Below are 18,069 nucleotides of genomic sequence, written 5' to 3' on the forward strand. Positions count from 1 at the left end.
AATTGTTCGGGGACACGAACAGTGTCCGCATTCAGAACACGCGATCAGCGTGGGCGCGGTCATATGATCCATATGGTCAAATGTCAATGACATTTGTGATGTCATCTTTGATGTCCTGGGTGTTAGGCTTAGCAGTGCACGGTGGTGGCGCGAGTTATGGTTGCTTAGCTTACCATAACTGGTGAATTTCAAGGGTTTTTCGGTTTTACTTGGAACCATAACGTCCCTTTAACAAAGTTTTTTCACGAATTTGAAAGGTTTTTAGCAGCGCAACTTAACCATAACGTCCCTTTAACAAAGTCTTTTCACTAAATATATATATATATATTTTAATTTGTTTACAATTTTTAGCAAAAAAATTAAAAAACATATTATCCATTCCATTCCAATCCTAATTTCATTAAAACAATTTCTTAACAAATTTCACCACTGCAATCACATATTTTGGTCTATTTCCGTTCATCAAAACACTCCACCACTCTTCACAGTCCAGTATGAAGTAATTAGACATCCGTTCTCCCAGTTGTTTAGTTCTCTGTTTTCACAAGGCCCGACAGTGTAGAAGCAGATGCTTCACAGTTTCCACAACAGATTCCTCCTTGCAGAAACAACATTTATTTGTTTGCACTAACCCTCTCACCGCCAAGATCTAGTTAGTTGGCAGAAGATTTAAACATGCTCTCAAGTAATAGTCCCGAAACCCTCTATTCGGAAAACGATTTAGATAATTTGGTAGGGTATCAACTTTTTGGTGGTCCGTCACCAGATGTGTTAACAATTGGTAACAGAGTGTCGATTCCAAGGTCGATATCCAATCATATTCTTTTAATTTCTTCTTTAATAGCATTGGGTTGTTCATCTACATTTCCGTGGAACCTCCAATTTCCTCCAATGGTTCACAGATTTTCTTTGACCAGTCATTCAACATTAAGCTAGATTAATTCCTTGCATATTAAATCCAAGATCAATGGCTGTGGTGAGGCAGTACATTTCCTGTAGAGCATTTGATTGTTCCATTTTACAATGTATTTTGAAGATGAAAGGCCAAGCTTGCGACAGATCATCTGTATAGGAGTAGATAATGGTATGCCCATAACTGTTTTCCAGAATATGCTCTCTAACTGAGGCCAGACCTTCTCTGACATTTAGAACAGTGCTTCAACACCATACGTCAATGATGCAATCACCTTTGCTTTGTAAAACCTTATTACTGTGGAGATTGAGAAACGACCAACATTTCTGTTTAGAGCTTTCGCTTGGCTTGCTAAGACTTTGTTTTTTTCTCTTAAATGCTTCATCATTGGAGCATCAGCTCGCCAATCACTAAGCCACACTCCTAAGTATTTAAATGTGCTCAATTGTTCAATCCCCTCACCATCCGGTCCCCATGAGAACCGATTTTTACCTTTATTTGAGTTCTCAAAGCTCAGAATCTTTGTTTTTTCTTTATTTATTTCTAGGTCATTGGACTTGAATTAATGATGGAGAGCGTCCAATTGATACTCTAGGCCGATTAGCGTTTCGTCTATTAAGACCACATCGTCTGCATAAAGTAAACGTGACAGTCAAATCTTCCCCACCTTCGGAGGAGAAGATCGAATCCTTGGGACCGGAATCTTCATATCAACCATAAAAAAGTTAAACAGGGCCACAGCCATTTTGAAACCCTGCTTTACTCCCATTAAAGTTGGAATTTCATTTGACAGAGTGCTGGACCAATCCAAACAAACTCTCATTGACATGCGAGAGGGCATTACCACTATTGGACCCATCAAAGCATCTGGACAGTTCTGGGCCTTGAGCTTTTCCGATTTATTTGATCAAAGGCTTGCACTAAATCGACAAAAGCCATATAGATCTTAGTCTTCCTTTCTCTCGTTCGGCCTTTTAACATGTTAAGTAGCATAATATTCACTGATATCCCAAAACCTTTAAGGAAACCCATTTGAAATGGTTTGTTACAACCTGTTGTTGAGCACCAGTGTCAAAAATGGTCCAGAATAGTTGAACTAAACATTTTTCCGATTACATCCAAAAGGGCGGTGGGTCGATAGTTCTTGGGATTTTCCCTTTCACCCTTTTTAAATATCGGAACCACTGTTGTCATCCTCCATGATGTTGGTATTTGTTGGAGCCTGGTAACCTGCTCTAAGAGGTTATACATGAATCTGGCCCATTCCTCTAGATGTTCCTTTAACATTACATTAGTGAGGCAGTCCGACCTGGCGCTCATGAGCTATTGATTTTCAAAATACACTCTTTTATGTTATCGATATCACATGTGAATATCCATGAACCAGTCGTATAAGGTGTGGAAAGAGGATTTACTGTGTTCTTTTTCTCTAGATATAAATAGGTAAAGTGTTGAATCCAGCAATGCTCACTTATCGGGTTTATCTGTTCCATTCCAGATGAGTTTCTTACCATCTTTAATAAAGACCAGAAGTTCACAATTTTCTTACTGCCAAGCGCCCTGAGCATTAATTCTGTGTTTTGCTGATATATCAGATATTTTGGGGAATGTAACCATTGGGTGTATTCTATTCTTTCACCATGCACATTTTCTAGTAAGGTTAGTTTTTTAGCCACTCTTGTAAGCTTCCTGACAAGTTTCCTTCGTTCCACTCGAGCTTTATTAAAAATATGGAAATAATGGGCATGTAATCCATCTTGGCTCCAACTTGATCAAAATCCGCTGTGAGTTTTTCAATGTTATTAACTGTGAGTTTTAGCCGTGTCCCCTGGTTACAGACTGCCACAGCTACAGGGATCTTTTTGCGCTCAATTGATGTACAAATTGTCCATTCCAAATACAACATATGCTTTTCTGTGTCCTCACCAATTTAAATAGCGTGACCAGATTCAGGAGGTCCCTCGAAACGTAGGTGTAATCGATTATCGAGGAACGCTCTCCACTTTCTCAAGTTGCTTGAGGAGGGATGTCTTGTCTCCCTTAATATTACTATTCATCATGTACATATCCTTTGCTGTCATTGGGGATCGCCATTTAACACCTCTTGCCATTCGTTCAGTCGCATGTATATTCTCCTGTAGTTGTATATTGTATTTTATACAAAGTGTGTTAAGGTCACCACAGATGATCACTTGTTGATTTATATAAGCGTTGTCAATCAGTTCAGACATCTGGTCAATGAAGGAGTCTGTAGAGGTTGTGGCTGGATTCCTATAGAGGTTGATTACTACTAATTTTACCGGCTTCTTTCTCACCTCTGATTTATCCGAAATCTCCCATTCTATGAGGAGTTCTTGAGACAAGGTTTTTTGTGCCACTGTTTTAATCAAATTTAAAGAGCTACCAGATTTTATCGCTGTTAATAAGCCCAAAGTTGGATGTCCTTTTTTCCCTCTAGATGCTGGACTTAGCAAGATATCAACCAGGTTTCCTTAAGGCACAGTCAATCAAACTGGCCCAAATTTATGTCACTGGTTCTGGTCAGATGAGAAAACCCCCTTTTGTTCCACAAAATCATTTTTATTTGTGTATTACGAGACCATTTCTTACGTTCCGGCAATAACTTTTACAAGAGGATTGGTGGCTTCTTGGGTTGCTATCAGGGCACTCGAAAACCATGACCAATCTATTATTTTCTCTCTGGTATTCGCCACACGTGTTTCCTTCCTTACTTGATCAACATTGCAGTTCTTAAAGTTCAAATCGAAGGTAACTTTTAATAGTTCCCGAGGGCCTTCTGGGACTCCCCGTTTGTAACGTGTCCAAATGACAGGGTTATCTTGTCCTCGTCCATTACCTATGGTACTATGGTACTACTTCCCCGCCCTTAGGAACTTACATCAGTCCTGATTATAGAGCATTGTGTTGTTAAATCGTTCCCTGCGTCTGCATTCTTTACCATAGTTAGGTCAAAAGCCAATAACTGGAAACTTTCAGCTGCATCTAGCAGCATGGTCTTTACCACTGGTGAGCTCATATGTAAGTAAATCAAATCCATACGCTGCTCCTCAACAAATTCAATGATCTTCAGATCCTGTGATGATACTTGTCTGAGATTTGGAATACATTGAAGTAGTTCCATCACTGTTCATCTGTTTAAGATCACGTCATTGCCTTTGTATAATATTCTTTCTAACTTCAATGAACAGTGTTTTATCTTCGGAGTGAGTCCAATCTCTGATTGGCGGTTTGCTACATTAGATCCTGTCCCATTTAGTACTCTTCTTTCAGAGACAATTTCCAATGCTTTTGATTTAGACCACAGCTGTGCTTGCGCTTTATTCAGTTGGTCTCCTGGTGCCTTGTTAGCATTTTCAGCCATGATGTAATTGTGGGCAGATGCTTTGCCAAATCATGGCTTTCCTCCTTGTGGATTACTTTTTTCTTCTACACCGCTTTTTAAAAACTTGCTCTGTTTCCAACTACTGCTTTTTTCCTTTTCTCCGACAAGATGAGGAAAGGTGGAGACTTGTTGTTCCATAGAGGTGAACCTGGGGAACAATCTTCTTGTCCCTCCAAGGAGTGTCGCCCACTGATCTCCCCATCAACGTTTGTACACCGTCTTGCCCTTCAGTTGAGTAGGTTGAAAGGTTCATTAGAGTTTGGAATGTCGGGCTAAAATCCTGATCCCCCGTTGCTTCAATCCTTATCTGCTCCGTGATTGCTGGAATAAGCACCACAGTCGACATTTGCGAGGGATTAAGGCCCATAAGGGATTTCTTTTTTGATGTAACTTTCTCTGACCCCTTACCGCTGTTGGGAGGATTAGTTGTTAATGCCTTAAATCATTTGGTGGTTACTCATACAAGGTGGCTGTTGCTCCAATTATGCACTACTCTGCTTGGAACATCTTTCTTCTGTTCAAATATTGCAAAGGCCTGATTTTCCAAAAGCCCCACTCAAGAGGGGCTTCTTTGAATGTCCTCTTCGTCAAATTCTAAGATTTCCCTTGCTTAACAGTTCTTTGTTAGGACATCAGAGTGAGCCCTCATTATTGTTGATTTCAAGTTCTTGGTAGCAGGAGTGATTAACTATTCAGTGAGATCCACTTGAGAAGTATTATTCACAGTTTGTATTATTTTGTTCATTCTTAGTTGAGGTTTAACAAAAGTTGGCTGCACATCCCCACTTTCTCATGGGATTTCATTGTTTTTCGCTTTGATTCTGAGTCCTCTGGCCATTATAAAACCCTCCAAAAAATAAATTTTGTATGCATCATAGGTAGGAGAGTCGACTGATCCTTGAGTGTGTCATTTCAGTTTTCATATATTTTAGAAAAGGGGGCCAGGGCTATGGTTGTTGTTGACATCATCGTTAGCAGATCATGCTTGTTTTTTGCCGACGTACTCGAATGTTCAGAACCATGCCCATGCTCTGTCATATTCAAATTAGAAAAGTTTACTACTGGAGAGGCTCTGGAAACACTGTTTCTTAGGGGCTGTGATCTACATTTGTTGAACATTGATCGATCCCAGTCCCAACAGTGTCAACTCTACATTTGTACATGCAAACGATCATCAAGTAAGTCAAGAACCCTGAGATGTCCGTCCCATGCTCTGGGTGCGCCACAGTGGCTGGATGATTTACATCTTTGCCATGGTCCTTAATTGTGTGTTTTTGCACCCACCCTGAATTTATCTGCTCTTGCATCAAACAAGTAATCGGAGGGCTCACTATGCATTCACACGACCCGGCACCCTTATTGGACAAGGACTCTCTCCTGTTGTTTGCATGGCACGCCGGGTCATCTAGACCACCGAGTGCTCCAGCGGGTCACTTTCTCAAAGGTTGGTCATCAACATTCCAGAAAACTCAGATGTAACTTCTTTTGGCATCTGTTTAACTTTGTGTGTACGGTTGGATTTTAAATTTCCCTCTAATCCCACATCACTTGAATTTTTATTTAAATTTCTAGGAGACTCCTTTTCGCCTCTGCCAATCACATCCAAGCCCTCAAGAAACTCAGTATCTGAGAGATCTCCCAGTGCCAACCCACAGCTGCTACTGATAGGTTTTAACTGAAAGAAGGAAGGTGGTACCGTGTGTGTTTGAGTACCTCTTGATATCATTTTACGGTAAGCTTGAGGTGATTTAGATTGTTTTGTCAGCTTCTTGTTCATGACTTTAATCACACCTGCTGATTTCAGGAGCAGTTGACCTGGGGTTTGCCTCAAAGATCTTGTTGAATTCAGTTTGGTTTGTATGGGTTCAGCATGCTCCTAGTTCAATTCACTGCTGAAATTCTGCCTGTTGTCTCCTCCTGTACCTGTGTCCCTGGCTCGCAGTTAATTCATTTTTGTTGATGGTTGCTGCCATGGCCTGTGTGTCAGACTTCTGACGTCTCGTAGCCATAGCCTCATCCTTGCGACTAAGCTCTTGAGTCGCATTAAAAGCATGTTCCGGTTTGTCTAAATTGATTGGGTTTATGAGTATATTTCTCTTACGGGTCCAGGCATCTAGGAAGGGGGTCCATGTAACTGTACCTTTGTAGATATTGTTTTTCCCGCTGGTGTCGGTAGCGCTAGCTTTCCTTGCTCAGTCTTCCCCCTAGTACAAGAGGGACCCTGGCACATCGTGGTTCCGGGGCTGCTGGACAAATCATATCTGCACCAAGCTCCAGATCGGACCCCCATGCTTTCCGTTTTTGGGGGTCATAGGTTAATGGACAAATCCTTAACCCTGATCTCCACGGCACTTGCCTCACAGTTTCATCCGGTTCATTGCCTTCTACCAGTAACCATACCAACTACGAAGGTTTTGTGTTTTTCTCAGATCCAAATACAAACATCGACCGTGACCCAGCTGCAACTGATAATAAACATGCCTAATTTCCCTCCATTGTTATCTCAATTCCCTCATTAGCCCACCACATCAAAGGTGGAATTTCTGGGCGCATCAGTTATTGCACAGGCGGTGTGAGTGTTTTATCAGCTCAGGAGATACCACTAACCCTGAAGGCAAGGGTTTAGGAGAAGAATGCAGCAAAATGTTAAAAGTTGCTGTTTTACAAAAGTTCTTACCCGCCTCGACCAAGCTTGGCATCTGAGCCTCCTCTGGTAACGCTGGTAACGCTGGTAACGCTGGTGACATATTCATAATATTTGTCCGTTTCGGTCTTCGTCGTCTTTCCACATCTGTCCTAGACTTTGAGCTCCTCAGGGTCCGTCCTTATTTCATTAGGGGCCCGGCCCACCAACCACCGGACACCAGACACTTGACCACACTCCGCTCTTCGAGGTAGTTATGAAGGCAGGCGCTAGCAGGAGGGTGGAGGCACCAGTGTAGGTGAAAGGGTGGAAAGACTCTTCTCCTAACAGCACAGCACGGCACAAACTCTTAGGCACAAGGTGTGGAAAGACTCTTCACCTCACGGCACAAGCTCTTTGACACAAGCTCTGCACAGTGTGTAGCAGACACACCAGACACTCAGCCATACTGTGCTATGCTCCGCTCTTCGAGGTGGTTATGAAGGGAGGTGCTAGCAGGAGGGGCGAGGCACCAGTGTAGGTGAAAGGGTAGAAAGGCTCTTCTCCTCACAGCACGGCACAAATTCTTAGGCACAAGGTGTGGAAAGACTCTTCTCCTCACAGCACAAGCTATTTGTAGATGAAAGGGTAGAAAGACACTGCTCACAGCACAGCACAGACTCTTAGGCACAAGGTGTGGAAAGACTATTCTCCTCACGGTACAAGCTCTTTGACACAAGCTCTCCACGGTGTATAGCAGACACACCAGACACTCAACCACACTCCGTGCACACCAAGTTTTAATGTGATCCAATCAATAAGTAAGACCATCTGGGTAAATATTTCTAGTCATAAACTTTCTGTTCAAGAATTTCTCACTCAATAGTATTTGTATCAACAATCGTGATTGCTTATGTAAATAATTAATTAATACACACAATTTGTTTTACACAATTATATATGTGACAAAATACTGATCAAGGTGTAGAGGGCTTCCACCCCCCCCAAACAGAGCGCAGGTAGTATGATAGGCTAATCAATGGTTCCAGTATTTCAAAAATAAGAATTATAGTGTTTTTTAAAGATAAAAGGCCTCATTACAAGTGAGGCAGTAAGGAGTTCATTGCGCCGGTAAAGGTGCTGGCGCTGTTAAGCCCGTACTGCCTCATTACGAGGTTCCCTCGCAGGACCCACTCTGGACGTCTGGTCAGACCAGAAGTCCATTGTGGGTCCTGCGATGGGACCAGCATGCTAACAATGGGCTCGTCATTAACGGGCCCGTTGTTAGCATGCTCCTCATTCCCATTGAGCCCTATGGGGGCTCAATGGGAATGGGGATGGTCCGGGTCTGGGTTCCCTGAATGGGGAAATACCGAGCCCTCCATAGTCAGAATAGTCCGGTATTTCCTTATTCAGGGACCACGGACCCAGACCCGAGTTTGGAGGCAACTCCAAACTCGCAATGAGGCCCAAAGAGTGCATATAGGGTGACATATATTTTGAGTATCAGAATGACCTTTGAAGAGAGGTAGAGGTTATCTCCAGTATTAAATGCTCATCATGAATATCTGGAAATGTAATCTGAAAACCGGACAGAAAATGAGTTATACTCAAAAGTAAATTGGTTTACCGTTTGGTAGCCGAACATCTAGGCTGAGACAGTCTGAGATATTTTCCAAGATGGATACCAAAATACAAAATGGCTTCAGGAGCAGGTGTCAAAAGTCCTTACTCATGCAGAAGATTCATTTTCTTTGGCAGTATTTCAATGTAGATAAGTACGTCAGGTGGGGTATATTTCAAATTTCTTGGCAAGAAAAGCAGACATGATTCATAGTAAATCAGATAAGAGCATGTAAAGGCTACCAATTAGACAGAACAGCTGCTTACTTGGCATCAAATAAAATGAGCATATGAGCTTTCCCACATTGTGAGCTAGTGTTAGGGAGAATTCTCATTTTATGGCTAATTTCCCTCACCTAGTGAGTCCCCCAGCAGCTTTGCTGGATTTCTGGAGTCTATTTTTTCACTTGGTAAGAGTGTGAGCTTTTCCCCCACTCTTACCCATGTTTTGCCATGTGTATTTCATCTGTTTTTGTGATTGTGGACTCTGGAGTACACCACTTCAGTAGCCCCCTTCTTTTGTGTGTTACACTTTTAGACTTCCCACCGACTACATTTTCTGAGGCTGACTACTGTCCCCCAGAAAAAGGTAAAGTTGCCATTAACGTTACCTAGTCATTTAACCACAGATCCAGGACACCCCATCTTACATTGAGTACTGCAATTGGTTACTCCGTATCCCTTTTTATCTGTGCCTCCTAGAGCATTGTTCTGCCCTTTTAACATGTAGACTTGGCTGGTGGCAGTGGTATCTACCCTAACATTTCTACCACGATTATATTATATAAACGTGGTATTGTTTTAGGCTATTATATTAGCCTAGAACATAAACCCACTTGACCAGATACTTTTTCTTTTGGCTCCGGATGGGTTTATTCGCCATTTCTTTTTGTTAAAGTTCTTCTTGTGTTTTACTTTGCGCGGCAAACCAGGTTTGCCACCTTTGTTCACTGTCTTTTGGCGGGCTTCTGCCATGAAGCCCTCCTCCAGGCGCCTGGGTGTCTAGGTGGGCTGAATGTGAGGGAGGGGTGTAGTCACCCCCTGCACAGGGTATCCTAGGAAACCCAAGTCGCACTTTGCCATCATTTGCTGAGGTGGTTATCCGGACTGGTCAACCCCCGTGTTGCGTGATTGATGGCCAGGCTGTGTGAATGGGGGATTTTTGTATAAAAGGCAGGTCTCTTGGGCTAGAAGTCAGAGTCGCTACTGGAACTACAAGGAACTGAAGAGAAGTGGAGAAGAAGATGGCTGCTGCAACTACCCCATCCCGGTGAAGACCTGCTGCAGTTCCGAGCTATCTACCCTTCAGCGACCAGAGAAGATCCAGGCCAGAGTCTTCTTCCCTTGAGCCTGGTGGGGATAACCAGCTCATCTTCCACAGCCAAAGGATCCTCTTCTTGGTCGAAATCACTGCACACTGCTATAGTGGTCCGGATAGCCATCTGGAGAGCCTCTCCTGTTTTTAAGGAGCGCACGTTTTATTCTCTGTCGCTGCTGCCGGCTTCATCCCTGTGTGGTGCAGACCCCTCCCAACGTCCTCCTTCGCACCGAAGCTCCAGGAACCATGGGTCTGCAGGAAACCAACAGGAACATCTGCCATGGCACCAGCTTCTTCACTGAATAAGGTACTGTGTTCTGCTTGAGGAATTAGAGTGAATCCCATTTTTCTTCGCCTCCAAAGCTTGTCCTGGTTTTCCCTCTGTTACGCTCACCTGGCTCCCACAGGGGCGTCGGTCGGACCCGGACAGCTGCGGTCTCCACCCACGTGATGCATAGTGCAGCGATGACTGACTGGATCTGCCCTCCTAATCTTGTCTGCTTAACCCGTAGAAATATTCTGCTGCAAGTGGAGAGATGGATTTAGCCACTTGTGGATTCAAGTGATGGCACCCCCACAGTCGTCCCCAACTAATCACCTCTGAAATACCCTCACAGCAATCTCACCTTATATTCTTGAAAGATGAGCTCTCCATCCTGCGTGGATTTGCAGGGGCGCATCGATTCCAGTTACTTCACTGGTTTGAAGGCTCGGAAGAGTTTCGGAGAGTATTGACTCTGAGGTTCCTGGTGAGGACCAGTAAGTATTAAGTTCATAGAGTTCAATATGTCCGATATTCATTCTTGTTCCCCCCTTCCTTTCTTGTCTTGCAGCTGGCTCGTGAAAAGATGTTCTTGTGGCAGCTGGTGGCGCTCAGGTAAGAGCCTTTATTACCCGGATCTGTCCGGTAAATGTTGCACGAGGAAAACGTGTTGTTTTGTCTCTCTTTACACATGCGGCACGTGACAATATGGAGAGTCACAAACGGATGCCTCCGGTGGTAAATCAGGTAAGTCTATGATGGTAAGAATTATATTTGTTGGTTCCCTCGGCTCACCTTGTGGTTTTCTTTTGTCTCCTAGGTGCCGAAGTTCGGCGAAGAAATGATGGAGGCAGCGCCGACCCGAAGGATGCTGTGAAGACTGGTGAGCTGGAGGTGCGGCGCGTGCAGAAATGATGTTCTTTAAAGGTCCGGAGACAAGATGGATCCAGAATCAGGTGTGGAATAGAAATAAGTTCGTTTTCTAACCTTGTCCCTTTCTTTCCTCTTTGTTTTAGGAGCTCCGGATTCGAGGCGGGCGTGGCAGAAGACTGGATGCAGGCTGCAGGCACGGTGAGTGTTACGCTGCTGGATGCAGAAGAACGCGAAGCGTGTGTTGCTGGTCGGGTGTGGTTTAAATAGCCTCAAAAGTAATCCCAGGTAAGAAGTCCCTAGAACCACACCCGAGTAAAAAATTGTCCCTGTAGAAAAATAGTCCCTTTCAGGCTTCATGTTGTATTGGAATCATTTGCAGCATGGTCTGCCTGAGGCAAGTAATGACTATGAGGCTGGCGCCAAAGGCGCCAGGACTGAACCCAGATAGCCCCTAGCCGGGGCTGCTGAGGTTTTGCTAAATGTCTAGATGCCTGCTCCCGGGGCTGATGGGCTTGGTCCGGATGCCTGGGGGTAGGCATCATGACAGCACTCGCCCCCAAGGCCCCTCCTAAAGTTGTTCTTCCCCTGAGCCCTGGTTTGTCTGGGAAGTTTCGATGGAATCTTTTCACCAACCGAGGTGCATGGACGTGGTCACTAGGTTTCCATGACCTTTCTTGTGGTCCGTAGCCCTTCCAATCGATTAAATTAAAAAGATTTGATTTAACCATCTTGGAGTCCAGGATATTTTTTTTCCTCGAATTCAGGTTCTCCATCTATCAAGATGGGGTCGGATGGTTTGGTTAATCTTGTTCCTGGTTGAACTGGTTTTAAAAGTGAAACATGAAAGACAGGATGAATGCGCATATTAGAGGGTAATTCCAATTTGACAGCTACCGGGTTTATAATGGCCTTAATAGTGTAAGGTCCCAAATATCTAGGGTTAAAAGTCTGAGTTCCCTTCAGAGGTATGTGTTTTGTAGCCAGCCAAACTTGATCCCCAATCTGGTATTGTGGAGTTTCACTTCTATGTTGATCAGCATTTTTCTTATATTTCTCTTTTGCTTGTTTCAAATGTTCTGTTGCCTCTCTAAAGGCTTGTGTAATAGTAGAATGCAAATGACTAACTGCAGGCATTTCTAAATACTGAGGCGAATCTAGTTCTGAGGTTCGAGGGTGATGTCCATATATGGTATAAAAGGGGCTTTGTCCGGTTCCTGAATGTACAGAGTTATTGTATGCATACGCGGAAATCCATAAAATATCTTCCAATTACTTTCGGTCTGGTGTAGCATGCAACGTAGTTACTGTTCAAGGGTCTGGTTGGTCCTCTCCGTCTGACCATCGGTCTGGGGTTGGTGACTGGTTGATAACCTCACGTCGATTTTGCGCCAGTTGACAAGATTTCTTCCAAAATTTGTGAAATGAATTGACTACCTCGGTCAGAGACCAATACGGAAGGAAATCAGTGTATTTGAACAATGTTATCGAGGAACTCCTTGGCCAGAATTGAAGCAGAAGGTAATCCCTTTAGAGGAAAAAAGTGGTCCATCTTGGGAAAAAGATCCACAATAACTAAATTGGTGTTAAATCCATTAAATGGAGGAAGATCTGTAATAATGTCGAACGATAATGTGTGCCATGGTGTAGGTGGAATATCCAAAGGTTGTAAGAGGCCAGCTGTTTTTTTCTTCTGACTTTTGTTTTGGGTGCAAATGCCACAAGATATTACAAATGACTTTACGTCTTTTCGCCAGGTGGGCCACCAGAATTGTCTCTTAATTTTAGCTTCAGTTTTTGCAATACCTGGGTGTCCTTCCATCAGGGTGTCATGGTAATTGGAGATGACTAGTTCTTGTAGTTCCTTGTGTGGTAGAAATCGTCGCCCTTGATAATAAGGTAGGTCATTGATGACTGAGTAGTCCGGGCCTTTCTTCACCCAGTCCTACAGGGCTGTTGGATTGAAGAGTTGTTGGATCTTTACTTGAATATCCTCTAGTGTCTGTAGAGTGGTTATGCCAAGAATTCTTTGTTCTGAAATTATAGGCACCGGTTCCGGGTTTGCATATGCTTCTCCCATCCCTATTCAGGATAAGGCATCTGCCTTGCCATTTTTACAACCTGGTCGATAAGTGATCACGAAATCGAACTCGGCAAAGAACAATGCCCATTGAAGTTGACACGACGATTGGGCCTTGGCTGTTTTTAAATACTGCAAGTTCCGGTGATCGGTGATTACCGTAATGGTATGCCTGGCACTGAGAAGATAATGCCGCCAAGCCTTGAAGGCGGATTTGATGGCTAATAATTCTTTATCGCTAACCGCATAGTTTAACTCGGGTGCCGAGAACTTTCTGGACCAAAATGCTACTCAGTGAAGTTGACCGGTTTCTGGATCCTTCTGGGACAGGACAGCTCCCATGGCTAAACTGGATGCATCAGTTTCAACTATGTATGGAAGTTCGGGGCGTGGATGCTTTAAGACAGGTGCAGACGTGAATTTCGCTTTCAGCTCTTGGAAGGCCTTTTCAGCTTCTTCGGTCCACAAGAAGCATTTGTTTTTTCGCAAAAGTGCTGTGATAGGGTGTACAACATGTGAGAAATCCGGAATTAATCTGCGGTAGAAATTAGCAAGTCCGAGCATGCTTTGTACCCCTTCGTCTATGTATACAACAACACAGACGTCAATGAGTACACGAAGGACATCGTTCATAAAATACTGGAATGCTCCTGGTGCATTGCACAACCCGAAGGGCATCACCTGGTATTCAAATAACCCGTACTTAGTGCGAAAAGCAGTCTTCCATTCATCGCCTTTCTTTACACGTACCAGATGATATGCCCCTCGGAGATCTAATTTAGTGTAGATGCAAGCGTCCTTTACTTGGTCTAGTAATTCGGGGATCAGAGGCAATGGGTATCGGTTCTTAACCGTGATCTGATTTAATCCGCGGTAGTCTATGCATGTTCTGAGGTCACCTTCCTTTTTAGGCATGAAGAACAAAGCTGAAGATGCAGGGGACTTGGATGGACGAATGAAGCCATTAGCAAGGTATTGGTCCAAGTGTTGTCGTAGGTGAAGGTTTTCGGGTTACGTAAGGGCGTAGATCCTACTACATGGAGGTTGTGCACCAGGTATGAGATCGATTTGACAATCGGATGATCTGTGAGGTGGTAGGGTGTTTGCCTGTTCCTTTTGGAAAACATCCTGGAATTCTTGATATTCCTGAGGTAACTGCATGACTGGAGTAGCGACTGTGGCCAGGCCTTGGTTCAAGGGTTTTTTTGAGTAACAATCCGGGAAGGTTATTCTCTTCTCTCGCCAATCAATACAAGGATTATGTGTTTCCAACCAAGGTATCCCCAGTATTATTTGGAACTGCGGGGCTTTGATTAAATCAAACACAATAGTCTCTCGATGCCCATCTTGACCCAATAGTGTCATCTCTGCAGTGGAATGAGTTACAGGCCCAGAGGCAATTTCAATTCCATCGACTGTGGTGATGACATCCGAAGTGGTCTTTTTGCAGAGAGATAGATTCATCCTAGAAGCCAACTTGTGGTCCACATAGTTTCCTATGGCCCCGCTATCAATGTATGCCCTCACTGCGTGCATACGTGATGGCTGCCTTGGATCTATAAGGACCATTGGTATGATGAAGTGCGAGGTCTGAGTATCCTTCTTCAAGCTCGGCAAGCGGACCTCTACGCTTGTCGGGCGTGGTTGTTTCCCGAATCAGGCTCTGTTTGATTTTTATCAGCAACTCCGACTACTTTTTTAGATGTTTTTATAGGGCAATCCCGTAGAAAATGTCCTGAGGCCCCACAGTACAGACACAATTGCATCTGCCGTCTTCTTTCTCTTTCCTTTTGAGTTAAGGGTCCCTTGACCCCCCCGATCTGCATCGGTTCTGATACATCTGCTCCTTTGAGGGTAACATTGGGTTTAACCAATACCACATTCTCGAACTTAGCTCGATCAGCCTTTCTATTCTGAAGTCGGTGGTCTAACTGGACCACTAAGTCTATATATTCTGCACAATCCTGAGGTGGGTTCACAACTTGGGCCAAAAAGTCTTTGAGTTCACCCTGAAGTCCACGATGAAATAATGTAATTCGTTTTACCTCTGGCCATCCGGTTTCCACCACTAACCTATTGAAAGTGGCGATATAGGTTAGTAGATCCTGGTTTCCTTGTCGTAATGATAAATGTTCGTTATCCAGGGCCTGTTCCTGTGAATGTCTGGCAGTCTTTCCATGCTCAATTGAAAACCTTGAAAATCCCGAAGAAGAGGGTCGTCCTGGTTAACTAATGGAATTGACCAATCCGCTGCGCAGCCAACTAAGATATGATAATACAAAGGCTACTTTGGTTTGGTCGTTCGGAAAAGCTCCAGGTCTGCATAAAAAGTGCAAGCGGCATTGGTTCATAAACACGGCAAACTTTTTTGGGTCCCCAGCAAAATGTTCGGGTGGAGCTAAAAGAATGCTCCCTGGTAGAACCACTTGCACAGGATTGCTCGATGAAGCAGGAGTTGGATTCCCCCCGAGTCCAGGTAGTGGTGTTTGCTCAGCTTGGTTTTGCAGTAATTGTCTAGCAAGATCATCAGTGCGCTCCTTTGACACAATCAGTTCTCTCCTGAGGGCATTAGTCTCTTGGCGCGCAGAGCGCACTTCTGCCCTAAGTTCCCCTAACAATAGGGCTAGTTGGTCGGTTTCTGAGGTTTCCATAACGCCCGGGTGGGGATTTGTAGATAGGCTTCGCGTTCTGTTACGCTCACCTGGCTCCCACAGGGGCGTCGGTCGGACACGGACAGCTGCGGTCTCCACCCACGTGATGCATAGTGCAGCGATGACTGACTGGATCTGCCCTCCTAATCTTGTCTGCTTAACCCGTAGAAATATTCTCCTGCAAGTGGAGAGATGGATTTAGCCACTTGTGGATTCAAGTGATGGCACCCCCACAGTCCTCCCCAACTAATCACCTCCGAAATGCCCTCACAGCAATCTCACCTTATATTCTTGAAAGATGAGCTCTCCATCCTGCGTGGATTCTCAGGGGCGCGTCGATTCCAGTTACTTCACTGGTTTGAAGGCTCGGGAGAGTTCCGGAAAGTATTGACTCTGAGGTTACTGGTGAGGACCAGTAAGTATTAAGTTCATAGAGTTCAATATGTCCGATGTTCACTCTTGTTACCCCCTTCCCTTCTTGTCTTGCAGTTGGCACGTGAAAAAATGCTCTTGTGGCAGCTGGTGGCGCTCAGGTAAGAGTCTGTATTACCCGACGCTGTCCGGTAAATGTTGCACGAGGAAAATGTGTTGTTTTGTCTCTCTTTACAGATGCGGCACGTGAAAATATGGAGAGTCACAAAAGGATGCCTCTGGTGGTAAATCAGGTAAGTCTATGGTGGTAAGAATTATATTTGTTGGTTCCCTCGGCTCACCTTGTGGTTTTCTTTTGTCTCCTAAGTGCCGAAGTTCGGCGAAGAAATGATGGAGGCAGCGCCGACCCGAAGGATGCTGTGAAGACTGGTGAGTATGGCGCAGCGCTGCAGCTGGAGGTGCGGCGCATGCAGAAATGATGCTCTTTACAGGTCCGGAGACAAGATGGATCCAGAATCAGGTGTGGAATAGAAATACGTTTGTTTTCTAACCTTGTCCCTTTCCTTCCTCTTTGTTTTAGGAGCTCTGGATTCGAGGCGGGCGTGGCAGAAGACTGGATGCAGGCTGCAGGCACGGTGAGTGTTACGCTGCTGGATGCAGAATAACGCGAAGTGTGTGTTGCTGGACGGGTGTGGTTTAAATAGCCTTAAAATTGGTCCCAGGTAAGAAGTCCCTAGAACCACACCCGAGTAAAAAATAGTCCCTGTAAAAAAATAGTCCCCTTTCAGGCTTCATGTTGGATTGGAGTCATTTGCAGCATGATCTGCCTGAGGTAAGTAATGACTTTGAGCCTGGCGCCTTAGGCGCCAGGACTGATTCCTACTATGAGCCTGGCGCCTAAGGCGCCAGGACTGAACCCAGATAGCCCCCAGCCGGGGCTGCTGAGGTTTTACTAAATGTCTAGATGCCTGCTCCCGGGGCTGATGGGCTTGGTCCGGATGCCTGGGGGTAGGCATCATGACACCCTCTTTCTTATAACTTTAGCTTCCTCTGTTGACAATATCTAAGTACTCCTGGCAACGTTCAATCGTGAACTGTCCGACTGTGTGATCCTCGACAACAGGAACCCGGTTCCCCTTGACACTGGCTCCGGCCTATTGACTCTTGAATTCCATCAAATTGTGTTCTCTGATTCTGTCTGCCTTGACAAAAGTATTGCCTATGATTTTTGCCCCAACTCACTCTGGTTAACTCAGGTGCTAAGTGTGTTTTTGCCCTGGTAACATTTCTTGCCGCGGATACGCGTTTCTTTAGTAAGACGGAACTGGCATTACTGTCAAAAAGTGATAGCAAGTGTATTCCCGGTAACGTCTTTTGTTATACAACACCGGTCCGTTAAAGCATTGGGTACTTACCTTGAGTTAGAGAGTACCAAAGTGAATTGGTTAGTTGTAGTATATTTTACGTGTGGTTTTGAATTAATAGAAGTGTTGTGTTTATAACAAATTGTTTAAAAATAAATGTACTTATATTTTTTACCTGAAACCTTGAGTCAATGTTTGCTTGAGTCACAGTAATTGTGGTCCCTTTGTGTAATCTCTGCTACTGCTCATATACTCTTGAGATAAGCCTGGCTGCTCCGCTACTGCTACCACTTTAACATAGTAGTACAGGCTTGTACCAAAGGTAAAACTTGTATTACCACCTGTAGTCTTAATTGTGTGTAGTGCTCCCTAAGGTCACTGCACAGGATTCTGCCTAACATCTGCCAAGTAAATTTGGCAGGGTCTCAAAAAATAGATAAGAAGTGGTTCTTGGCAGGCATTAAGGATGCATAATTATGTTTAACTGAGACTGGAATGGGCTAATCAGTCTATGTGTCAGTCAGATGGAGCATGCCAAAAATGATCTAATGTGGCTTGGTGAGTGGCAGTTAAGCCAACCAATCAAAGAC

The sequence above is a fragment of the Ambystoma mexicanum genome, chromosome 12 (assembly GCF_040938575.1).
Source record: "Ambystoma mexicanum isolate Mex_15411 chromosome 12, UKY_AmexF1_1, whole genome shotgun sequence".
NCBI lineage: Eukaryota > Metazoa > Chordata > Amphibia > Caudata > Ambystomatidae > Ambystoma > Ambystoma mexicanum.